This window comes from Neovison vison, chromosome 1 (genome assembly GCF_020171115.1).
Source record: "Neovison vison isolate M4711 chromosome 1, ASM_NN_V1, whole genome shotgun sequence".
NCBI classification, from domain to species: domain Eukaryota; kingdom Metazoa; phylum Chordata; class Mammalia; order Carnivora; family Mustelidae; genus Neogale; species Neogale vison.
The window spans coordinates 314,223,801-314,250,622 of record NC_058091.1 but is presented as its reverse complement, the minus strand read 5'-3'; positions in this window follow the sequence as shown (position 1 = coordinate 314,250,622).

Sequence of the window (26,822 nt, the reverse complement as noted above, 5' to 3'; positions counted from 1 at the left end):
GGGGAGAGAGGGTCCTTGGTCATTGTCACGTCAGAGAAACAGACCCTTTCCCCATGTTTGGTGCCTTCACACAAAACATTTCACGTAAGTGTTGGGCTTCATTATGGGAAACACAGTAATGTTCTCTGTTCTCACCTCATTAAACAGGGAGTTCACATCATTGACTCCGTTGGTTCTCTGGGGAGAAAACAGGCGATTACAGAGCAGGATCGGCAAGATAATCTCCTCTCATTATCCGAAGGTACACACTCATCGAGTGCTAAGTCTGGGGACGTCACGGACGCGTGATGACCGCTGCTCACGCTGCCGGAGGGCGTATTTGAACGTCTCTAAGAAAGTTCAACCGCAACCTCATCTCAAGGGAAAACGAAACAAAACATTTCTTGTCTTCGTCTGTGTTGGTGTGAGATGGTGGCCGTTGGGACGGTGGCCTTCCATTTAGAGGCCACGATCGCTGCCGTGACAGACACACGGCGTGGAGAGTCACTGAGTCCAGTAGCACTGCGAGGGGAAGGGGAGACGACCTCCTTCCCTCAAAGCCAGAAGGAGAGAGACGGGCTGCGAAGGCCCAGCGCTCCCTGCTTTCTGGTGTTGATCATCCTATCGGCAGTAACAGGAGCCAAATAAACAAAAATATAGTAAAGAGAATATAAAGGAAACACAGAAGTGGAGTTTTTGGCTTTTTAAGGCATAATTAAAATTTTTACCTTACAATTCCATTGTGGAAAAGTGTTTTGTGAGTTTTACGCTTTAATTCAGGTGGGAAGCCGTGTCAAAGGCATCATGGGGCCTTTCCTCACAAAGAAAACCACAAAGTCGCTTCGGATTGTGGGGCAGTGCCCGTGAGGGGAGCCCGGCCGGCAGCGCGCTCACGCCCGGGCCACGCCTGCCCGCCAGTGCTCACTGGGGGCTTCCTGCGGCCTGTGGCCCCTGCCCCGGAGTCGCCATCCCACAGCCACCATGGGGACAGGGGACGGGTGCTGTCCTGACCCAGCTGCCCTCCGGCTTCTTTAAACTGCCCAGGGCCAGGTGAGCTCCTGAGATTAAAGCAAAACCCAGGAGAATCATGAGGGGCTTGGAGGCTCTGTTGTGAAAACACGCCCCTGGCAGGTTTGTCTGGGCCCAGCGGCCTGCAGTGGGGTCTTGATGAACTCTTCTGATGCCCGAGGGGCCCCCCAAGAATCTCCCACAGTTCACACTTAGCACCTCTCCACAGTCAGGCACACGGACACCACTGTGCCCATTTCAACGAGGACCCAGTGAAGGTCATTCAGCGATTTTAAGGTCACACAATTAATGAACTTCTGGATGGCATGAAAGCTTAAAATCCACAGTATAAAAGCTACACTGCCCTGCCCCCCTCTTGCTGGAAAGGGATGCCTGATTCTAAGATTCCGGGCTTCTGTCAATTTAAATTTGGCTTTGTTCTGGCTTCTAAAGCACTCAGACAGACACTTGCCAGATGGGCAATATAAAAAGAAAAGCATAACCAGCTAGAAAACAGTGATAGGTCCCTTTGTGGAATAAGGACTATAATCTTTTATTTATTAAGATGTTATGTTACATATTTGAAGAGATCAACATTTGATTTAAAACAATCCGCTGTGTTTGCAATGACCTCATGGGTTACGGCAACCGCTGAAATGGCAGAACTTCCACCACACCTTTCGGTTGGAATCCCAACTTTACCTGCTTCTTGTCAAACTTTGTTTCACAGACCTTGAGGGTAGGAACCTCAGAATCACCCATATTTCAGCTCCTCCCATAAAGAATTGGACTCTGTCCCCTGGAGCCTTGGACCTAGTCCAGACGTCCGACTTGGAGCCTTTGGTGTTCCCTCGATGTTGGATGTCCGGAGACAGAGTTGTCAAAGCATCTGGCTCTTTCCCCAGGAAAGATCACCCAGGATGTTCTTCCAGACACACGTGTCCCATCAACACCCAACAGGTGAGTGAGGCCACCAAGAAGCATCTGGTGTCAGGAGAGCCACCAGATGTGTGACCCCAGGTGACCCCAGTAGACAGGCTCTCCAGCAAATTGCACCCCAAACTGCTAACCCAGAAACTTGGAAACCAATACGATGGTCATTTTCAGCGAAGGTTTTTCTGTGGTGTGAGGTTTTTCTTTTAGTAAGTGTAATATTGCATATGCTATGCATTTGTAAGCCATGATTATTAACTGACCTTGCAGCAAAAGGACAATACCAGAACATGGAGTGACTTTGACCTTTAAAAGCAGGGTGGTCTTATAAATCGCAGCCCTCTACTTGTAATGCCCTGTTTTCTTCAGTGAGTGGGAATCCAACAGCTTGGAATGACCTACTCTGGTTAGATGTTTATTATGTCCCTTCCCTGGTGACAGATGCCAGAAAATCTCCATTCCATCTTTGACTTTGGTCATTTCAGAGGGGTAGGCATGGACCCCCTGAAATTATCTGAGGACTTTCCCATCGTTTGGGTTGATGATGGTGGTGGCCCTCTCAAGAAAGGTGAGGGCCCCCAAAGTCACTACATGTGGTAAGCAGGGTCCGATGATTTGAGGAGGAGGATATCATCAGAATTTGAAGGTTTTCAGACTTTGAAAGAAAGGCTTCCCAAGGCCTCCCTGCCAGGGAGAAGAAAGACGAGCAGATTCTGAGTGAGAAGATGCAGCTGAGAGAGCCGCGCATGACTCAGTCTCATGACCCCGGGCAGGAGACCCTACCCCAGCCAGCAGGGGAGGTGAGCACACAGCCCCTGCTGAGGACTGATGAAAGGGTCACCCCCTCGGGGTACCTGGATGGCTGGAGAGGCACTGGGGCAGCGGGACATCACCGAGGAGGGGACCTCCGTGCCACTGGGACGCACATCTAAGCTGTGTCCACGATGCAGTCTGCTCACGTGATGCCAAGGTGGCGGCTGGAGGTCAGAGTGAGCACAGCTCTGGCTTGAGTGTAGATGTAAAAAGACCAGGTTGTGGCCCGGGCAGACCCTCTGGGACCCTAGACAGCTTCAGGCGAGGATGTGATTCAGTGAGATGCGTGGATGTCTGTGCAGCCGGACTCCATATTGGCTACTGTAGTCATTGTTCTTCTCACCGCACAGACACAGTAAATGATGGCCACCCACGAAGGCACTGAGACACTTTTCAGAAATGTGGCTTTCAGCTGCTTCGTCCCTAGAGCCAGGCTTCATGCCTGTCCCCCAGGGACTTTCAGTGACCCCTGAGTGTCTCTGCCGCTCCATCAGCAATCCTGCTGTGTCCTCCGTCTCTCTTCTGAGCCCATGACAAAGGCCTATGGAGGAATGCTTCCAGTTGAGCTCAAACACCATTTCTGGGGACTCCCAGCTACTCTGAACTAACAGGATAACCAGCAGGGGTTAGAAGGTTTTTTGTTTTTGTTTTTTTTTTTTTTACAATTATACCTAATTTCTTCGTCTTCACACAAAATGGAACCACCTCCTTCTCCCATGCTCTACCAAAAGGCAGCAGGGGTCCCCTGTGTTGGGTCTCCTCTGAGGCATCTGTTTCTCTTTGAGATTTTGGTTCCTTGATTGGTTTGTCATATCAGCTCCCTTATGACCTCTGTAAAATCCCTGACTTTGTAGGTTACTTGGCTTTCTCTGCTGATGAGGGTGGAAGCAAACCTCTACTCGTTTCTGCACCGGACTCAATGCCAGAGTCCAACACTGGGATTTTCAGTGCCTGCTAAATTCCTAGCACTTACAACAGTGTCTACCACGTAGCAAGGACTCCACAGATCATTGTGTAATGATACAGAAAACAATAAAATAAACAACAACAAAAATAATGGTACAGAAAATAAAATAAAACCTGTGTCAGAAAATCACCACTTAGCTCTCCTATTGGATTACTTCAAAGCTTTTTTATGTAGAAATTTATTATAAAGCATACTTAGATACTTGTAAGAGTAAGTGCCAGTATAATATATGCATGGACCTTTTATCTTATATTCAGCAAAGGAATCCATTCTCATCCTTAGCTCTGTACAAAAGATATGGAAGATACGAAGTGAACTACAAAGTCACCGCTGGTTGAGTTGGGAGCTTTGCCGAGGGAAGCCCAACAGAGGACCTGGTTACCCCTGGAGGAGCTGTCCGTGAGGACTGCAGGATGTCCCCAGCCAAGAAGCTGTAGGCGGTTTAATGAAGTCTAGACATTCCCAGTGATGGTTCCCACCGAGCGCTCCATGAGAACAGCATGGCAGGGACACCCCAGTTGCGTGGTAGAGGGAGAAAAGTGACTAGCAAGAGGGATGAAATTATCTCCTGTTTTAGAAGCAGATGAGGACATGCACAATTACCATCAATACTGTACAGCTGGCATTCACTGAAATTCGTTGTTCTGTTCACCCTTTAAAATAACATCCCTGCCCTTGTTCATTTGTTTTATATGGAACGCAGCAACATGAATCAAAATGGGAGTCACTTGGTGTTGAGGTAGAGCTCACGGATAACGATCTTCTCTGTGAAATTTGTTCTGTGATTCAGTCTTAACTATGTTTTCACCAACATGCAGGGAAAATGTATGCAATTTAAAAAGAGAGCTTCAAAATATTTCAGTTGTTGATAATCCTTAACACACATTTGTGTTAATGGACGTATATTCAATGTTTATATTAATGGGTATACAAAATACTTTTGTTTTTAAGAGATAAAAATATAAGAATATTTATTAACCAATCAAAAAAAAGAATATTTATTAACCAATGGATTATACAAAAAAGTCATTGACCTATTGTCTTCCCAGAGACTCAACTAAAGAACCTTCAGATCTTAGCTATCTCCTTTATCACTTGTAGTATTCATAACCTATATTTATATCAGAAATGCAGTGCATCAAGGCTAAATGTATAGATTTGACATAAAATATAAAGTCGGCATTTTTATTTTTTATAAACATATAATATATTTTTATCCCCAGGGGTACAGGTCTGTGAATCGCCAGGTTTACACACTTCACAGCACTCACCATAGCACATACCCTCCCCAATGCCCATAACCCCACCCACCCCCTTCCCCCCAGAAACCCTCAGTTTGTTTTGTGAGATTAAGAGTCACTTATGGGGTGCCTGGGTGGCTCAGTGGGTTAAGCCGCTGCCTTCGGCTCAGGTCATGATCTCAGGGTCCTGGGATCGAGACCCACATCGGGCTCTCTGCTCAGCGGGGAGCCTGCTTCCTCCTCTCTCTCTCTGCCTGCCTCTCTGCCTACTTGTAATCGCTCTCTGTCAAATAAATAAATGAAATCTTAAAAAAAAAAAAAGAGTCACTTATGGTTTGTCTCCCTCCCAATCCCATCTTGTTTCATTTATTCTTCTCCTACCCCCTTAACCCCCCATGTTGCATCTCCACTTCCTCATATCAGGGAGATCATATGATAGTTGTCTTTCTCCGCTTGACTTATTTCCCTAAGCGTGATACCCTCTAGTTCCATCCACGTTGTCGCAAATGAAAAGATTTCATTTCTTTTGATGGCTGCATAGTATTCCATTGTATATATATACCGAATCTTCTTGATCCATTCATCTGTTGATGGAAATCTAGGTTCTTTCCATAGTTTGGCTATTGTGGACATTGCTGCTATAAACATTCGGGTGCACATGCCCCTTCGGATCACTATGTTTGTATCTTTAGGGTAAATACCCAGTAGTGCAATTGCTGGGTCATAGGGCAGTTCTATTTTCAACATTTTGAGGAACCCCCATGCTGTTTTCCAGAGTGGTTGCACCAGCTTGCATTCCCACCAACAGTGTAGGAGGGTTCCCCTTTCTCTGCATCCTCGCCAGCATCTGTCATTTCCTGACTTGTTAATTTTAGCCATTCTGACTGGTGTGGGGTGGTATCTCATTGAGGTTTTGATTTGTATTTCCCTGATGCCGAGTGATATGGAGCACTTTTTCATGTGTCTGTTGGCCATCTGGATGTCTTCTTTGCAGAAATGTCTGTTCATGTCCTCTGCCCATTTCTTGATTGGATTATTTGTTCTTTGGGTGTTGAGTTTGCTAAGTTCTTTATAGATTTTGGACATTAGCCCTTTATCTGATATGTCATTTGCAAATATCTTCTCCCATCTGTCAGTTGTCTTTTGGTTTTGTTAACTGTTTCCTTTGCTGTGCAAAAGCTTTTGATCTTGATGAAATCCCAACAGTTCATTTTTGCCCTTGCTTCCCTTGCCTTTGGCGATGTTCCTAGGAAGATGTTGCTGCGGCTGAGGTCAAAGAGGTTGCTGCCTGTGTTCTCCTCAAGGATTTTGATGGATTCCTTTCTCACGTTGAGGTCCTTCATCCATTTTGTGTCTATTTTCATGTGTGGTATAAGGAAATGGTCCAATTTCATTTTTCTTCATGTGACTGTCCAATTTTCCCAACACCATTTGTTGAAGAGGCTGTCTTTTTTCCATTGGACATTCTTTCCCACTTTGTCGAAGATTAGTGACTATAGAGTTGAGGGTCTATTTCTGGGCTCTCTATTCTGTTCCATTGATCTATGTGTCTGGTTTTGAGCCAGTACCATGTTGTCTTGATGATGACAGCTTTGTAATAGAGCTTGAAGTCTGGAATTGTGATGCCACCAACTTTGGCTTTCTTTTTCAATATTCCTTTGGCTATTCAAGGTCTTTTCTGGTTCCATATAAATTTTAGGATTATTTGTTTCATTTCTTTGAAAAAGATGGATGGTACTTTGATAGGAATTGCATTAAATGTGTAGATTGCTTTCGGTAACATAGACATTTTCACAATATTTATTCTTCCAATCCAGGAGCATGGAACATTTTTCCATAAAGGAAATTAAAGGCATCCAAATCAGCAAAGAGGAAGTCAAACTATCACTCTTCGCAGATGATATGATACTATATGTGGAAAACCCAAAAGACTCCACTCTAAAACTGCTCGAACTTATACAGGAATTCAGAAAAGTGTCAGGATATAAAATCAATGCACAGAAATCAGTTGCATTTCTCTAAAGCCTGCATTTTTTTTTCCTGCTTGGAGGTCCTAAAAATCCTGGAGATGGGGAGAATGTAGGTTTCAGTCAGGGCATGGGCCTCAGAAGTGCCGCATCCCTGGTCAGCCAGACGGAGCCGCCTCCAGGCCACAGGGCCCTCACATTTGCCCCAGCCCTTCCCTTTGTGAGCTGGGACATGTGTGAGCACAATATATAGGCTGCTCTGTGATCTGGAACAAGTGTCATTCAAACATACAATGGACTATTACTCAGCCGTAAAAAAGAATGAAATCTCATCATTTGCAACAACATGAATGAAGCTGGAAGGTTTTATAGTAACCAAAATGGGTTCCTCAGAGAAAGGCAAATGCCAAATGATTTTATTCAGATGTGGAATTTAAGAAAGAACAGCGATCAAAGGAAAAAAAAGAAAGAGAGTGAGGGAGATCAAAAAACAGACTCTTAACTACAGAGAACACACTGATGGTCACCGGGGCGGGGGTGAGAGGAGAGGAACAGGTGATGGGGACGAAGGAGGCCCCCGTTGTGATGACCACGGGGTGTCGTACGGAAGTGCTCAGTCACTATATTGTACACCTGAAGCTAACATTACGTTGTATGTTAACTAACCGAAATTTAAATGAAAGCTTCTTCAAAAAGGAAAAATAAATATGGTGTATGTCAGAGAATGGACATTTCTTTTCAAAGAACCCTTGATTCCGTGGCAGTTATTAAAACAGAAGAAAACAAGACCAAAAAAGCAATCCTTTCCATACCCATGTCTCCTCCACCCAATTCCATTGTGCCGGGCCCCTTATGTGGGCCATGGGAGCCATGGGGGGTGTGTGTGTGGTGTAGGATGGGCACCCTGATACTGATCCCGTTCTTAGCTGTAGTGTTTTTTCTCTAATTCTCCCACTAAAGTATATTCTAGCTCCCTAGATGACAAGATCTCCTTTTTCGCATTCCATTTTAAATTTTTGAGCATCAAATTTCTTTCAAAACAGGTTTCTAGCTCTTTCTAACCTTGGTTGTTGATTTGTGCCAAGAAGTTCACTGCTTCCACAATTCATAAAAACATGTCCACTAGCTCAAAGGCAATTTTTCCACTTTAAACTCTTAGTATTCGTTCACACGACATCTTTCCTCTCTCTTGTCATCTTGCGCATCCTTACAGACATTCTGAAAAGCCATAGATCACTATGTCTCCGCATCGTAGATCCCAAAGTTCTTGCTTTTAATTCACACCAACCCCACAAGAACACACCTGGCCCGGTACTATCTTCATGAGATGTTGCCTAGCCCGCAAGATCTCAAGATCTTTCCTCCTGATAGCAATATTGCATATTGAGAGTTTACTGAATGTTAATCCACCTCTACTTACACAGGCCAATAAAACTTGTTTTCATTTCAAATAACAGAACTTGTTTAAACTAAGAAGAAAATCACATACATTGAAAGACGTCGTCTGCAAACAGAAAGTACACACGGACAGTGGTCTCCCCATCTACGACAGTAGCACCCTGACACGCATCTTCTGCAGCTACCGTCCTGGAAGGCCTACCACAACCGTCGCAGCCACTGGCCCAGAAAAGTCAGGCATCTGTCAATGACTGTAAGATTTGCCATGATTTGCCTCTGCTTCCAACGCAGCGCCAACTGGAGGAAGCGAAAGATGCATCCCAAGCGATCCCAGGGCACCTGGCTTGCGGCTCACCACGTGCACTTGCCCTCCCCGTCAGCCTCCAGTGAAATCACACTGGCAGCTCCAGTGTTTGTTAAACTTCTAAAGCCTTCCCAGTCCTCTGCCTGCCTTCCAGCCTCTGCTGAGTGCACGTCACGCTGTCCGCCTTGCCTGCGCAGGAATAAATGGCTGTTGCTTATTCTCAGGTGCGTTACCTTTGTTATTTCCTCGACTCTCATGGGGAAAAATCACACATGAACCAGTGTCTGTCCTTGTGTGGCTCTTGCAGCGTGAAAGAAGAAATGCTTTGTCCTGAAGGGTTGAGTGGAGTGGAGGTGTTGTCTGTCCTGTGCCCAGGCCAGCCTCCCTGACTCATGGGGCACAAGGCACTACAGCTTCACTAATTCTCCAAAAGGCACGTGCACCTCCCATTCAGTCCCATAGACAACTGACCTGTCTCCACAGAGGGGACCTTCCCTGTTGTCCTTGAGACGTTGGCACAAATGCTGATCATGATGTGATCATGGTGAGAAGCGTTTGGTCCCTTCATGCACTGGCAACGTGGTGCTGGCTTCTTGCATGACCCAGGAGGGACGGCAGCCCTGTCCAAGTGGCTTCAGACCCTATCTGTCCTCGGACGAAGGAACAAAGCCCGTCCCAGTCCAGCACTCCCACAGGTGAGGAGACCAGGGTGTGCAGCGCGCGTTGCGCATTTTCTAGAGCAGGACATCTGCAGGCACTCTTCAGTCTGGTTGGTTGTGCCCACACGGGAAAGCAGATACCAGTCAAGAGCATTGTGGAAAATGAACTGTTTGGGCAGGAAATTGTATCAAGGCAAATGTCTGCCTCTTCAGGATCTGGGGCTAGTGTTGAACACATTTCTGCCATGGCTGTCACTGTTGGAATGAAAACGTGTTTTCTAAAAATGTGCATGAGGTCGTGGTACAAGTTATGTAGCCTCTGTAAAGGATTTGGAAGGTTTGCCGTTTGGCTGCCATCACATGAAGCGGCAGGAAGAATCATGACGTTTTGAGCACCCACAGAGGGCAAAGGAGCCTTCCCTGCGCCGTCCTCAGCATTCCAGATCTTTTAGTCTTCCGTGCTAGGGGAAGGGTTGTGAGCTCAAATCAGCTCCAGATGGAGCTCCCATTCCTGCAAAGCTTCCTGCCTGTGGCAAAGCAACACAGGAAATTCAAACTAGGACCAATTTTAACATACGATGTTGTTATAAAAGTCTCATCCATCACAAGAGGTACTTAGAAATTATGTTAGGAAAACACAAAACTTTAACTCTCTAAGAAAAGAGATGTCGAGCACCTCATTATGGATGGGGAGGGGAAGTTACATCAGTTTAAAAGTGAGGACTTTCCTTGACACAGATAGCAACAAGGATCTTCTACTCCATGCTGTGTGAGAAAAAGACAAGGGACCAGAGAGGCTAAAATCTATTTCCGTGATAATTTTCATCTGATCGTATTTCTTTGTGTGTTGAGTTTATACTGCACTTTCCCCAAGAATAGGATTTATGAAAAGACAAAGGAGGAGGAGGAGAGGAAGGAGACACCATCCATGGGATTCATTCAGGGTGGAGGAGCTGTTGGTAAAAGCCACTGAAGAGGCAAGAGGCGTGTCACAGGAAGGATGCAGGGACAGCAAGCCACAGTGATGTTGGCCGTTGCCACAATTGACACAATGGTCCCATTACTGTGTATTTGAAAGGCCTGTTTCTCTGTTTTTCTTCCTTTTGACTCTGGCTGCATCTGACTTCCCTCAGGATGACAAAGGGAACCCACCCCACGGGGCATTAAATGGCCCCCATGGGGCCATGACGTCTAACCCAAAATTGAGTCTGTGAGCAGCAGAGATCCATGACAACATGGACGAGAAAATGGGGAAGATCATTTTTATTGAAAAAACAGTGACTTGTAATCCTGTTTAAAAAAGGAGGTGAGTGTAGGAGACAATGAATGAAATGAAAAACCAGCATTCTGCCAAAGAGAACTCCAGTCTAAACAAAGTCTGTTTTAAAATCCCGTTCTCTGAGGTAATGTCCACATTTGTCCTAGCTCATCCACACTTAGTTTGTTTCTGTGCACTTTCTGAACACTCTTTAATCAATTTGTTAATCAAAGGTATATCCATATTTCTTATCACCTTTTGTGTCTCTTCTTACGGGATTGTTCAAATATTTTGCTGTTAGTGATCCCCGTATAAAGAAGACCTTCCAACTGCACATCTGACTAAACCCAAAGGTAGAGAGGAACACCGTCCATGAGGAGCACAGTCATATTTTCAAGCTCCTTTTGGGGCCCTCACCCGCAGGCTATCAAGATATCCTTCAAGGATATCTGAGGTGCCATTGCTTTTGTGGCATTAATGCAATGAAGATGAAAAAAATGCATAATGAGGCACATATCTTTCCCAAAAAAAGTCACAATCCATTCAGCAAGTTGTTGACTAAGAAGCACTTAATAGTATTTTCCCACTTAATAGTACCCAATATTATAAGAAATGAATGTACAAAAATAGTACAAAATAATACCAAAATGTACATAATGTGATCCTCATGAACTACTTCATAAAATACGTTAACTGTTGCATCGTTTGTAACTAATCTCTGTAGTGATTAGTTCTAAACAGGAGTCCAGGGGCACCTGGGTGGCTCAGTGGGTTAAGCCCCTTCCTTCAGCTCAGGTCATGATCTCAGGGTCCTGGGATCGAGTCCCGAATCAGGCTCTCTGCTCAGCGGGGAGCCTGCTTCCCCCCCCCTTCTGCCTCCCTCTCTGCTTACTTGTGATCTCTCTCTCTGTCAAATAAATAAATAAAAATCTTTAAAAATAAATAAATAAATAAACAGGAGTCCAGGGTCTCCCCTCTGGTCGCCTGGCTTCCTTGAATTTCTAAGAGCTCTGAGGGTTGATGCAAAGCCTATGAGAGTCAGCTGTTATACCCAAAGACAGAGCATTGAGATACCATTAAGTCACTTATGAGTTTGGCCCTTTATGCCTCTGGTATCTGTCTAAGAGGCAGACTCTGAGCAACGTTATGCACAGCTACCTCGAGACCCTGGTGTGTGGGCCCACGTGCATTCTCATGATTATTGGTGGAAGAAGATCCATTCTTCTCCATCCTGGTTAAACTTGGTGAAAACACAGTTGACCCATGCTTTGGTCCCAGTGGCTCCATTTCTTAGTGACTCATTTCCAGCTCACAATCAGCTCGAGACCCTCCAAATAGAGGTAGAATTTAGATATTATTCTCTCTTGGATCTTGGGCTATTATTTCATTTCCCTTCATGGAGATCCTCACCCTGGAGTTCTCTAACCCATCTAGTTTTTAAACCATGAAAACACAAAATGTGTGTTTATGCCTTCTTTTCCTGGACAATGAACTATTGCCCCTGTTCGAATGGGAAGTTGTCCTGGGAGATTCCACTGGACCCTGAGCTGTCTTCCTGAAGGAAACAGACACAGTGCAGGTGACATAGCCTCCTGAACATGTTTCCCATGTGACTCCCTCTACTGGAATCAATGAGGTCAAGAAGAATTTACAGTGTCATACTCAAGACAGAAAAATGTACATACATCCTAAAAGCATGGTGGGAGGTAGGGCTGTGTGGATTTAATATAGACAGCTCAATGTGCTTGCAAAACTATAGGTATTTTAAGTATTGGGTAGAAATGACTATTTGCAAGCTTTGTGCAATGAAACATTCTACAAGATGGAAAGAAAAGTCTTATAGATATCCTCCTTACTCAAGAGTGTGAACAAAGTACAGGGACAAGCAAGTCATTATAGTTTCTTAGTCTTTTTTCGGGAATAAAAGAAAAAAAGAATCTGGCACCAACGAGCTCTGGAGATCTTACTGTGCACCATCTTCCCATCTTCCCATCTTCCCATCTTTTTGCTCCATGCTGACCCGTTGGTCCCTTGAACCTGATTGTGAAAGTGTATGGACATCAGAGAAGTCAGCAAATTCTAAGAATCAGCATTTATTTTCTCTTTCCAGTGAGCAGGTCATGAAACGTGTCCCAGTTGGTTGTTCCCTACACAGCAAAATGGCTTAGAGCTCTACCCTGGGCAAATGGGTGTTCTGGAAGGAGTAAGAGCAGAGGTTTAAGAGGAAGTCTCTTAGTCAGATGTAGCACTGTAACAGCCTTGAAAGTTTTTATGCAAAGTGGTAGAAGATCCTGCAGTGTAACTGTAAGTGGACAGAGAGAAAATCCAGAGATACTGGAGAACTCTGAAATTAGTTCAATTAAAAGAGATCATATCACAATAATATTCCCAAAGAACATTTTTTAAAGGACAGTTTCAGACACAGCAAACATTTATTTTAATGTATAATTTCTCAGCTGTGAACATACAGCTAATGTTGTAAGTAGAATTTATAAAGAGGAAACTGCTTTTGACAAGGTTCGTAAGATATAAAAATATTTGACAACATTATTAAGTTGTTCACATATTACTTAAAGTAAATTTTAAGAAAGTAAGAGTTAAATTATTGAAAGCAAACACTAACACCTAGAGTGTCCAGATTCACCAATGTATGAAATATAAATGCCTAAAATGACTTCTGCAATAAGAGAAACGGGTAATTTTTCTATGTTGTAATAATAATGCATGTAATGGATATTAAATTTGCCAGTCTACATTATCTCACAAACTTTACAAAATCCCAGTGATAACTGATCATAGCTTGGCAGTGAAAACTGAGTTCAACAGGCTTTAAATTTACTAAGGGCACCAGACAGCATAATTTGGTGTAGAATCTATCTCTTGAGGGTTCTATTATAAAATGAGCAAAATGATAGGGAACTGTTTGTAATGTCAGTTTAAGTCAGTTCAAAAATCCAGTTTATGCTGGTAGTGACTGAAATAAATTAAAAATGCGATTGGCAAAGTTTTCTTTCCTTATCTGAATAAAAAAAAATAAATAGGCAATGTTACAGTACAAATACCAACTGGACTATTTGCTTGTAGAATATTTGATTTAGTTCAAATTCAATGTTTTAATCAGAATTTCCCTTAGATTTCAATTTGCAGATATTACATTAAGAAAATTACAGGAAGAAAATGTTGGTGTTCAAACTTATAAACTCATACAGACAGGCCTTCTTGCTTTGAAGAATGTTGTGATACAACACATATATGTATGTGTGTGTGCATGTGTGTACACACACACATGTTGGCACTGGAATATAGAAATGTCTTAAAGATGAGACTGTAAATAAAACTAAGAATTTACCGGTAACAGTAAACAGTCAGTGACTTAAGTAAAGTGAGAGGCAAGACAAAAAGCTTATTTTGGGGGAGATAATCATTTGCAAGGTCACAACTATGAAGATTTTGGTTAATAGATAAATAGCTAAGAAATTTATAAACTTCCAAAATATATTAATTACATTAACAATTTGAACTTCTAAAAGTTGTAAACTGACTCAAGAAAAATAAACATTCTTAAAAGGCAATATAACTATTCAATAAATTAAAATGAAGGCTAAAATTCTTCTCTAATAGGCAGAAAGTTAATATAGACGGAGGGGAGCTTAGCAACACCATCAATTAACTGGACACAACTGACATCTATAGACTACTTTATCCAACAGCAAAATACATATTCTCAAGTTGATGTGGATGATTCCTTAAGATAGACCACATTTGGGGTCATAAGAGACGGCTGAAACTTAAAAGAATGAAAGTTATACAGTGTCTTTTTTCAGACCATAATTGAATTAAACTAGAAATCAGTAACAGAGTGATAACTGGAAAATCCCAAGATACATGGAGATTAAACAATATACCTCTAAATAACGCATGGGTCAGAGAAGAAATAACAAAAGAAATTTGGAAACAATTCGATCTAAATGTAAATGTTAATACAACTGAGCAACATTTGTGGAATGCAATGAAAGCAGTGACTAAAGAGAATTTTATAACATGGAATGCACATACTAGAAAATAAGAAAGATCTAAAATCAATAATCTATGTTTTGATCTTAGAAAACTAGGAAAAGAAGAGGAAATTAAATCCAAAGTGATAATAAGAATTAGAACATTAATCAATTAAATTAAAAATGGGTAATCAATTGAGATAGTCGACTAAACCAAAAACTTAATTTAATAATCTGAGGGGTTTGAAGTGTCGGGGGGTTGGGGGGTGGGAGGTTGGAGTACCAGGTGGTGGGTATTAGAGAGGGCACAGCTTGCATGGAGCATTGGGTGTGGTGAAAAAATAATGAATACTGTTTTTCTGAAAATAAATAAATTAATTTAATTTAAAAAAAAACAGTAAAATTAATAATCCTCTAATCAGCCTAAGATAAAAAGAGAGAGGAAGAGGTGAAGGACACAAATTATTAATATTACTAATGTAAGAATTGGGGGAAATCAGAGGGAGAGACAAACCAAGAAAGACTGTGGACTCTGAGACTAGAGGCGAGCGGGGTGGGAGAAATGGGTGAGCCTGGTGGTGGGTATTCAGGAGGACACGTATTGCATGGGGCACTGGGTGTGGGGCATTAACAATGAATCTTGGAACACTGAAAAATTAAATTAAATTAAAAAAAATAGAAATGAAAGAAGGGACATCAGTACAGACACTATGGAAATTACAATGATATTAGAGGAATACTAAGAACAGCTCTGTGCCCACAAATTTAATACCTTAGATGAAATGGACCAATTACCAGAAAGATACAATTTGCCAAAACTTACACAAGAAAGAGACAACCTAACAACAAAACAACAACAAAGCCCTAACAACAAAACCAGACAAACACAGTACAAGAAAAACAAATATGTATTATCCTTCACGTATATGCTTGTAAAAATTCTCAATGAAATATTAGAAAATTGAATTAACAATGTATAAAAAGAATTATGCACATGAGCAAGTGGGATTTACCTCCAGTATGCAGGACTGGTTCAGCATTAGAAAACCAATTTCTGTAAGTCATTACATCAACAGACCAAAGAAGAAAAACAATATGATAATATTGATAGATAAAGAAAAATATTGACATAATCCAAAACTCACTTATAATAAAAACGCTCAGTAAACTAAGGTCAGAGGGTAATTTTCTTAAACTGATATAGAATATCTACCAAACAACAACAACAACAACTACTTATATCTAACAGCATAATTAAAGGTGAGGAGCGTGAATATGCGTGGTGCACAGTCTCTGTACTTCTGTCTTCTCCAGAATGTTGTACACTTGGAATCATACAGCACGCAGCTTTTTTCCTTCTTGTTTCTTTTTACACTGGCTTCATTTCTTTAGTAGTATGTATTTAAGGTTCTTCCATGTCTTTTCATGACTTGATAGCGCCTTTCTTTTTAGCACTAAATAACATCCCATTGTCTGGATGGACCACAGTTTATGTGCCCTTTCACCTCCTGAACCACATCTTGGTTGCTCCCAAGTTTTGGCACTTATGAATACAGCTTCTATAAACAACAATGTGCAGGTTTGGGTGTGGACATGAATTTCCAGCTCCTCTGAGTAAATGACAGGGAGTGTGCCTGCCGGATCATGTGGTGAGAGTATGTGTAGTGTTGGAAGAAGTAGCCAGAGCGTCTGCCAGAGCAGCTTCGCCGTGCTGTCTTCCCGCCAGCAAGGAGTCAGCATTCCTGCGGCTCCGCACTTCACCAGCGCAAGTGTCAGTGGTCCAGACTTGGGCCATCTTACGAGGTGTGCGGTGGTATCTTGTTGATGTTTTAATTTCTGTTTGTCAGATGACACGGGTGCGGAGCATCTTTTCACAGGCTTGTTGGACTTCTGTATGTCTTCTTGGGTGAGATGCTTGTTAAAGTCTTTGGCACATTTTTTTAAATTGCATTGTTTGCTTTCTTCTTGTTGAGTTTTAAGAGTTCTTTGTATATTTTGAAGAATAGTTATTTATCAGATACGTATTTGGCAAATATTTCACCCCAGTCTAAGGCTACTTGTCTTCTCATTCTGCCAACATTGACTTTTGCAGAAAGAAGCTGTAAATATTAAGGAAGTCCGGGTTAGCAAGTATGTCTTCTATGGATGTGCCTATAGAGTTTTAGCTACAATGTCTCATGGGTCATCTACATTGTCTCTTACTTTATTTTCCAGGAGCTGTATTAGTTTTGCATTTTACAGTTAGGTCTGTGATCCACTTTGAGTTAGTCTTTTTCAAGGGCGTAAAGTCTGTACCTAGAATCCTCTCTCTCTCTCTCTTTCTTTCTCTCCCTCTCTCTCTTTTTATTGCTTATGGATGTACAAGTCACCTATTGCTGTTGAGAAGCAGTAGTTTCCTCTGGGGGAGGTGGGGCAGTGTGTTACAAGAGGTGCCTCTGATAGAGATGCAATATGGCTGTCAGTGTGGGGACGACAGACCAGGCCCTGCGGTTACTGAGTGTTGACTCACTTCATCGATCCCTGTCTTTCTGTGAGCAACACTCACCATCCCCATCTTTTTAAAAACATCTACATTCAAAACATATATACTCTAGTTAAGGAAAACTTATCACACAGACTATTAACTTATCATCTAAACCTAATTCATCATATGAGTTTTTCTTATTGTTATATTTATTTGTTTATTTTGTCACTATAGCAGAATTGAACATTCTCCAAAAATAAAATAAAATAAATAAAATAGATTAATAGAGAATAAAATAGAATAAAGAAGACCAGAAACAGAACTTCACAGGTATGAAAACTTGGTATATAATGGAGGCCCTGAAAGATGAGTGTGAAAAAAGACTATTATTTAATAAGTGGAACTTAAAAATCGATTTGCCATGAAGAGAAATTGGGATTCCTACAAGCATATTGAGATTCCTACATCATATGATATATAAAAAAATAACTCCAGATAGAATAATAACCTAGGTAAAAGGAAATTTTAAAAATCTTGGTATAATGTAGGTCAGTATCTTTTAGACCTTGATGTTGGAAAATCTTTATTAGTATGCAAAAATTATTAACTATAAAAGAAAAGATCAGCCAATTTGACTATAAAGTAAAAACTTCTGTATAGTACGACATATCTTAAAGTGAAAATAAGTTACAGGTTTTAAAAAGATTTTTGCAATACATACATACAACAAATAAGACTTTGGAATCAAGAATCTATAAAGAAGGCCTACAGATGTATAAGAAAGTGGACAAAATATATAAATAAACATTTCACAGAAAAAGAAAGAAAATGGCCAATAAACACATAAAAAGTAGCTTAACATTATTAGTGGTAAGAAAAGACAAACTGAGACTTAAATGAAATAACATCTAATCCAGTTTTATTGCTGAAAATTAGGAAGTCTCCAAGAAGACGTAGATCAAGACAACTTCTCGTACTATGTGACCAAGAATCATTGCAATCAGTGCCACTGCTTGGCAGAAGCACTTGGCACAATTTCCTCTGGTTGACCATTCACGTATTTAATGGCCAACAGTCCCTCTGTCAGGGACACATCCATGAGAAGCTCTTCCACTAGAGAGTCATGCAGCCCTCAGAGTTGTGCCTTGGGGATGACCCAAGTACCCATAAGCCAGAGAATCAGTAAATTCACTGTGATGTCTTCCCATCATGAGATATTTGATACCAGTCAAAACCTATTAATACAATGGCCCACAACACAGTGAGTGAATTTAAAACCCAACACAATCTTGGGCAGTTAACATTGTGTCAGCATGCTAAACTGTGGTGCCCAACTGTTTGGTCTTACTGTGAAGGTGCTTTTAGCTCAATAAACATTTAAACCAGTAGACTCTGAGTAAAGAACAGTAGCCTCCATAATGGGTGTGGGCCTCATCCAATCAGTCGCAGTCCTGAAGAACAAAAGCAAGTTTCTTTTCAAGACTAACTCAGAAACCTGGGCTGAGTTTCCAGCCTGCTGGCCTGTGAAGTTACAGCCATAACTGAATCATCAGCTTTCACTTTAGTTACCAGTCTACCGCCTGCCATGCAAATTTCAGACCAGCCAGCCCCCATAATCTCATGGGAATTCACAAAAATGAGCCTCTCCCTGTCTCCTCTCTCTGTGTCTCTATCTTTTTCGGTGTCTCTGGGTGCCTAAAACAATAATAAAGATGTGTTTAGCAAAATAGTTTTTTTTTAAGATTTTATTTATTTATTTGACAGACAGAGATCACAAGGCAGAGCAGCAGGCAGAGAGAGAGAGGAGGAAGCAGGCTCCCTGCTGAGCAGAGAGCCCGATGCGGGGCTCGATCCCAGGACCTGGGATCATGACCTGAGCCGAAGGCAGAGGTTTTAACCCACTGAGCCATCCAGGAACCCCAGCAAAATAGTTGTTATGAGTTGAAAACCCTAAATATATTTATAACTATTGGAACACATCAGACTGCAATCAAATATTAAGACAGGATGGAAGACAAAAATGATATGAGGTAAGAGATGGTTGTTGTCAGGGGTATGGGAACGTGGAGGGTAAGGATGGACAGAGACTGCTGGTCCATGAAAGGTACTGCCGAAGTCGCACTGGGTTTTTGAGTATGGCTCCATGAGGACCAGTTATATTATTACAAATAATGGACTAAAGACCTCAGTAAAAGCAAATGATCACGGCTGAGAGTGTACCTGACCCCATCCTCTGCATCTAAGATCCATTCCAATAGAACAAAGTAGGTACAGAAGCATACGGAGCAACATCGGGGGATTTCTGGCACCTGAGGATGGAGGCCAGGAGAGGACACTTGAGAGGGACTCATGGTAAGAAAGATGCACTTTTCAACCACGAAGCTCATTTCTCAACCTTGTCTGTCAGGTACACCACAGCGGGATGAACTTTCCAAACCTCGGCTACACACCGGAGTCTCCTGAGATGCAGACAATCCCGGTGCCTCCTCCCCACATATTCGATGTTCATTGGTTTTGGGTGCAGCGTAAGCATCTATGTATTTTAAGAACTTGCATGTGATTTTAGGGAGCAGCTGAGGTTTGAGACTCTCTAGGAAAGAAGCTGTATGTCATTTGCATGATGCCTGGGTAACTGCTTAGTTTCAAGCAACTGAGGAAGTTGGACAGATTCGCACTGTGGGAAGAATGCTCCAGGAGCCAAGTCCGGGGAGAGGACTTAAGTCGGGAAGACTAAGTCGGGGAGAGGAGCCGGGGAAGAGCGATAGTGATGTTCGTCTTTTCTGAAAGGTTTTCATGCTCTGTTCTAGAACTTCTTACTCTCTGAGTTCTCTGTTTCTGGTGATTCCGTGCTGTCCACCCCGTGGCCAGTGTCTCCGTGGCTGCCACTCGGACCTGCCAACCACTCCCAGCTCCCACTGGGGCTGGTCAGGACACCTCTCTGCCTTCAAGAACACAAATTGTTAGTGTAGTATGCAGACAAACACCTTCCCCATCATTTTTTTTTCTTTTTTTTAAGTGGGTGATCTGTTCTGTTTATGGCTAAATTCATTAGTAAGTAGTATTGGTTTTTCTAGGTCTGTGTGACCACAGCAAGACCTTTAAAGGTTGTAATTAGTGGTGAGATTAATGTTAATAGTTCTAATCATTAATGATGATCATATTAATGATGAAAGATCAAATAAAATGCCTTCATTTCATTATTCAGGACTTACTTATTAAAAGCCTGGTCCCAATTATGTCTATACCATGAGTGTTGTTTTTGTTTTCTGGGTTTTTTTTGTTCCATTGTTTTGATTTTGTAGTTTATCACTGCTTTTCTTGAAGGAAACTGAAGAGTGAAACATCGAAGGTCAAACCATCTGACCCCACCTTCTTTTCTAGAAGCTCAGGATTTTTGAAAGACTTTGCTTCATTCCCCTCTGATTTCTACTTATAGTCAGCTTCCATTTAGTCATAATCAGATAACGATTTATTTGCATTTTTAGGATAAAGAAAAAAAGAGCCCTATTTCACAGGTCACCGGAGTCCCTAGGGCTTTGGATGGACCGCGCGGCAGGTTCTGTAGGTGCCTGGAAGGAGAAGGGTCAGCAAGGGCAGCCGTTCCTCCTGGCCTCACATCCCCGACCCTAAAGCAGGCGTTCCTGGGCCGAAGTGTTTGTCAGATTAAAGTGGGAAACAAGTCAGTATGTTTGAAGGGAATTAGAAGCAGAGGGAAAGCGTCTCTAGTTTTAGAAAACGCAGAGTGGAAAGGATGTGTGGGAGTTGCGGTCTGGGCCTTGCCTCTGTCAGGCCCCCCTCAGTCTTGAAGAAAGCAGAGGCCTTTTGAGCAGGAAAGGTCAGGCAGAGGAGTCACCCACATCCTGCCTCCTGCCATAACTTGGCTTCCCGGTCCCACACCTCTGACAGCCCTGAGAAGCAAGAGCCCTGCTGCCCAGCCTGCGGAATGAGCAGGGGTGAAGGACAGGCTGGGGGTCGGGGAAGTGTCAAGGCTCAAGTTGGGGATTGAAGCATCAACTCCGAGAGCTTCCCCCAAAGAGATGTTGCCTGGAGCTGGACGGGTGTCCCTGGGCGCTTGGAGTCCTCTGATTCCAGCAGGAGTGTCCCCAAGGCCTCTCCTCGAGAGGGACCGCACAGAGCTGTGGCTGGGCCAGGGACTCGCATGGTGATCAAATAGACACAAGGGGCTCCAACCTAAGCGAACTGCAAAGCAGCCCCTCACGTGATAATCATGCCAGGAATGTGTGAAGCTGGCACTAAATTGGAGGAGGCAAACGATCCACGAGGAACCCGACTCTCTGGTACTAAGTGTGCATGACCGCTCCCTCCTGCACAGGAAAGTGTGGGAGGGCGGTTCAGAGTCTCACCCCTGGGCTGGGAAACGTGCGTGACTTAGAACTCTGCCCTCCCTGATTCTGAACATGAACGGGAAATATCCGGCCGGTGGAGTGCCTGTAACAGAACCCGTCTGGAATGCAGGGGGCATTTATGATAATTAGAAATAATCAAATCCAGACCACGGAAATAGGTGCAAGAAAATATTAAGTAATTTGTAGCCAAATGACTTTAGTAGCTTCAGGTAAAATTTCCAGGTGGTTCTTATAGGACCCATAAACACTTGATTTAAAGAGGCAATATTAACATGGAGGTTTATGATCAGAGCGCTGGAATTAAATTGATTGTGTCTGCTCTGGCTCTAAAAATAAAAATGGGATAACAATGCAGCTACCCAGGCTAAAAGGCTTAGAGCTGCAACTTGCCTAGGAAAGCAGCATCTGACATCAGTGGGGCTCGGGCACCGCAGTGTGGAGAACCTGGAAAGCTCCCCACCTGGATTCAGAGGCCCTGGATTCTCACCCTGACTTCCTGCTTTGTTTCTCTGTGTCCTCAGGACAAAGTGGACGCCCACCTGTGTGAGCAGTTAGCAAAGAGTGACCCAGATGCGGATGTGCTCAGGACCTTGAATGTGACTATCCGAAGAGCTCGCTGCTCGTGGGTCCAGCTGACCTGTGTGAAACAGGACATGAACGAAATAGAGGGTGGGCTAAGCTAAGGCATCATTAGGAGACCAGAGGGTGACCCAGAGAGGACTCCTTGGACACTTTGAGTTGAGGCAAAAAAAAGTCACTCAAATATTCAGTGTAGGAAGTGGACATAATTAACAAAAACCCTTGTCCCGGTATCTTATATGGCCTTCTTGGGGAAAATCACCTAAGAAAGCATATTGAACTCATTCTGTAGATCACACAAATTGTGGTACAAATGAAAGGTCTAGTGTGAAGGGGTTCATAGTTATTTCTTGAATGAATCAACTGAATGCACGGTAGGGTAGCAAATGGAAAAATTACTAACCAAACATTGGAAAATGTGGATCTTTCTCCCTTCTAAGAGATTTACTGGCCATTTAGAGTGACTAGAAGAGCAGTTAAGAATACCCACCCTGGAAACTGGATTTGATTCCAAACTCACCTCCCTCCTTGCCTGTGCCTCAGTTTCCTTGTCTGCAAAATAAGGTGGTGAGAGCATTTCCTGCCTCGCGAGTGGCCATCGGGATCGAAGGGCTTTGTCCACATAACATGCTCCATAAAGTGAAAGTCTCTGAGGAAAACCAGAGCAAGAAATAGGAATTTGGGGTTATTGGTGCTCTGCACGGCGTTGAAAAGCACAAGACTGGACAGTGTCTTGGGGAAGAATCTAACAGAGAAGGGATTCGATGACTGAGTCCACAGAAACAGCCACTTCAGGAGGTTGGGAAAATTCACAGAGAGTATCAAAGAAGTTACTTCTCCCTCTGAGCATGAGTAGCCAGTGATGTCAAAGAAACAGGGAGACAGTAGTGTTGCGAGACCGCCTGAATTAGAGGCTTCTACAGAGAAATGGTTGATGGACCAGAGCACATGCTACTTGAGGTTCAGAGAACGAGACTGCAAAGTAATCACTGGACTGCACACCGTGAAGGTGCCTGCTGACTCTCAGGACAGCACTTTTGGGGGTAAGGTAGAGACCAAAGCCTTACAGAGGAGGGTTCAAGACAGGTTTGGAGGACAGAATTCAGGGACAGGAAGAGTGGTTTGGTCTGGAGTGCTGTGCTGTGCTAGTGGGAGAGAGGGCAATGGGGCAGGTGAGAAGTGGATCTCCAGGAGAGACCTTGCAGCATAGTATGACGCCCTCGAGACCCTGCCAGGCCCTGGTCCTCAGCACAGAGTCCCATGGGGCCCTCTGCATCTGAGTCTGGGAATCCCGTTCCGGACCTCAAGCCCACTGGGGACTGCTCTGCAGATTCCCCAGAGCATCTACTCCCAAAACATGGAGCAGAACGTTTCTAGCAACACACACATAACGGAAGCAAAAAGCGGAGCACCAAGGCTTGAGAGTGAACTGCAGATCTCGTAAGGTCAGAAATGATCTAGTGGATGCTGCATGGACTCTTCTGGTGGACCAATGCCCGCGCCTTCCATTCTGACACCTGCACCATGTCTTCTATGGTCTCAGTGTATCAGTGTTATTAGAGCTTGTTTCTCTGTCCTTTAGTACAAAGGATTTTATTTTCAAGATGTTCATTAACACACATCACGCACAAAAGGCGGTAGTTTATAGTCAAGCAGGAGTTGAAGGCCACGTCTACAGTCTCAGTGCCTCAGAACACAGACTCTTTCATATGCATCACTTTACTTAGTGTCCCAACAGCCTTGGGAAGAGGGTGTTATCATCCTATCACTTACAGTGGGGAAGCTGAAACTCGGCCCAGATGACATACCCGACGAGTGCCCTGGCCAGCGCTGGCTCCTGGGCTGCCTTATTCCAGACACAGGGCTCTCTCTGAACACCAGATACTGTCCTCAAACTCTGAGCCACCTGTCGGGCAGAGTGAGGGCCATGGCTGAGTGAGGTGTTCCCTCCAAACGTTCAAAAACAGAAGGAAGGTGTCTAAAATAACAACAGCAGTTTAAAGATTGAACCATGAGAGACTATGGACTCTAAAAAACAACTTGAGGGTTTTGAAGGGGTGGGGGGTGGGAGGTCGGGGTACCAGGTGGTGGGTATTAGGGAGGGCACGGATTGCATGGAGCACTGGGTGTGGTGCAAAAACAATGAATACTGTTACGCTGAAAAGAAATTTAAAAAAATAAAGATTGAATTTGTCTTTTGAAACAAAATCCTCTTAAAAGTTGATCTGTGACCACATCTTCCTTATCCATTCATCCGTTGAAGGGTATATGGTTTCACTTATTTGTGGAGCATAACCAATAGCATGGAGGACAAGGGGTGTTAGAGAGGAGTAGGGAATTTGGGTAAATTGGAAGGGGAGGTGAACCATGAGAGACTATGGACTCTGAAAAACAATCTGAGGGGTTTGAAGTGGCGGGGGGGTGGGAGGTTGGGGTACCAGGTGGTGGGTATTATAGAGGGCACAGATTGCATGGAGCACTGGGTGTGGTGAAAAAATAATGAATACTGTTTTTCTGAAAATAAATAAATTGAAAAAAAAAAGTTGATCCGTGAGATACAGTATCATTCCTGTAGCTAAAATTTAGTACTGAAATAACTGATTTGGCTCTCAGATTTGTTAAAATGGAGGTCTTCTATATAATTGCATTTTTCAGTAAACGGAAATATTTCTTTAAGCAAATTTTTCTTCAGTTTGGCCATGATGGCATTACCATGCCCTAAGAATATCTCACATATCTTCAAGTTCTAACATCACAAAATTTGCCTTCTTTTGGACAACTCTGGGTTTTGTGCTTTGCAAAATAGAGAAAGTCGGGGATGGTAGATTGGAATAGAACTTAGGTTAATTTAGTGTATTAGTTAACTACTGATACGTAACAAACTATCACAAACCAGCTTAAAATCCTACGTATTTATTATCTCAATGTCAGGAGGTCAGGAACCGGGGCCCTTTGTTCATGGTTTCCTGGACTGCAGTCAAGATGCTGGTGGGAAAGGGCAAAATCTGTTTTCCTGTTCTGTGGGATGGAGCCTCCAAGCCCGGAGGCTGCCTACTGTTCTCTGTGGCTTCACTCCCTCCTCGTCTTTAAGGGGAAAGGAGACACCTGCTCCTTGGAGCCTCTCACCTACAGGACTTGCTTTAAAGGACTCACCCAAAGAAGATAATTGCACCAAGATAATCTGCCTTTTGAATATCGAAAATTCAAATTGCAGAATCCCTTTACATTTGCCAATAATCATGAGTTTTATAGGTTGAATTGGTTTCAAAATAATATATGTATATGTTCAAGTCCTAACCCCCAGAACCTGTGAATATAATCTTATTTGGAAATAGGGTTTTTGTAGGTGTGGTCAGGGTGAGGTCATTAAGGTAGACCCTTAACCAGTATGACTGGTATCCTTCTCAAGGGGGGGATTGGAGCTCCTGCACACATGCTCAGGGAGAAAGCCACATGAACCTGAAGACACAGATGAGGGGGGTGGTTCTAGCAGCCACAGAACACCGGAGATTATAACAAATAAGCAGAAGCCAGGAGAGTGGGCTGGAACAGATTATACCTGCAGAAGAAACCAACTGCTTCACCTCAACCTTAGACTTCCAGCCTCTAGAACCATGAGACGATTGTCTTTGCTCCCGTGTGTGGTGCTTTGAGGTGGAAGTGCCAGAAAAGGAACTCAATGGGAGTGACTTGCTGTCCTGTTCAGTGCTGCCCACCCACAAAGAGAGGAGTTTCACAAGACACATGGGAAGGGAATTGTGGCCACCTGGAAATTCTGCCCAGCACATTCTCCCTAACCCACGGCCATTCCCTCAACATAACATGAAGATGGGACATGCCAAGATGTTCTTGAAGCCCCAAGATGCTGCTTGGAGCTGCTCTGTGTGACCCAAACCATCATCTGTGCTGTCCAATAACACACGTGATGTGCCAAGACCCAGGCTTCTTGCTTGAATATGAGAGGGTTAAAGTAAATGATCCCTCAAATTCTTTATTTTCTGAAACTCCATGATTGATTCTCATGGCAGAGTTATGTGCAAGGACTCAGTTAATGCCGCAGATCTGAGGCCGGGGTTGCCTCTATGAGGTTTTGTGGCTAAGCTCTGGGTCACTGGCTTGCCAAAATTTGAGTTATTGGATAAACAAGACATTACCTCATTTGGTTTTATTGGATAGGGTGTATAATTAACATTTTTAATAGGAAAATGGACAAGCAAGCTTATCTTATGAGCATCTTTGAACAAACTCTTCTAGTGGATTGCATCTCTTTGGTTCTGACCTGACTTGGTCGATATTTTGTTTTAATTAATTGGAATCTTTTCAGTGCAAATGTCATTTCAAGCCCATAATTCTACCACCTCCTTATTATCCTAGCCAATAAGCAATGCCTTACACACTTTCCTGTTTTTAAAGACTCTCTTCTATACTAAAGTACATATATATATATGTGTGTGTGTGTGTGTGTGTGTGTGTTTTAAACAAGAACTTTTTTATAAAATTATGTATATAATTTTCTTGTTGAAAGTACAGATTTTAGTCTATTAAGAAAACATTCCCATTTTTGGTTATAAATGATTTCAAGTGGTTGTGCTTTATGTCAACTAAGTCACCTTAAATATTAAAAAAGAAAAAAATACAGTTTTCATATCTGAACATTCTTCGCACTATGATATTCTACATATATTGTAACGATTTTAAGTTTTAGAACACATTGGGAAAACAATGGGAACATACAAAGCATCAATTGTTAAACTTTCATTTGTTCAAATGCTTTGTGAATAGAGCCCATGTATCACTTCGTAAGAGAAAGGGTAACTTGTATGGGGTTAGGGTTTCAGAAAATGTTGGCTTTGAAAGCATGACGTGCTGCCTTTCATAGAGGACTTAGAG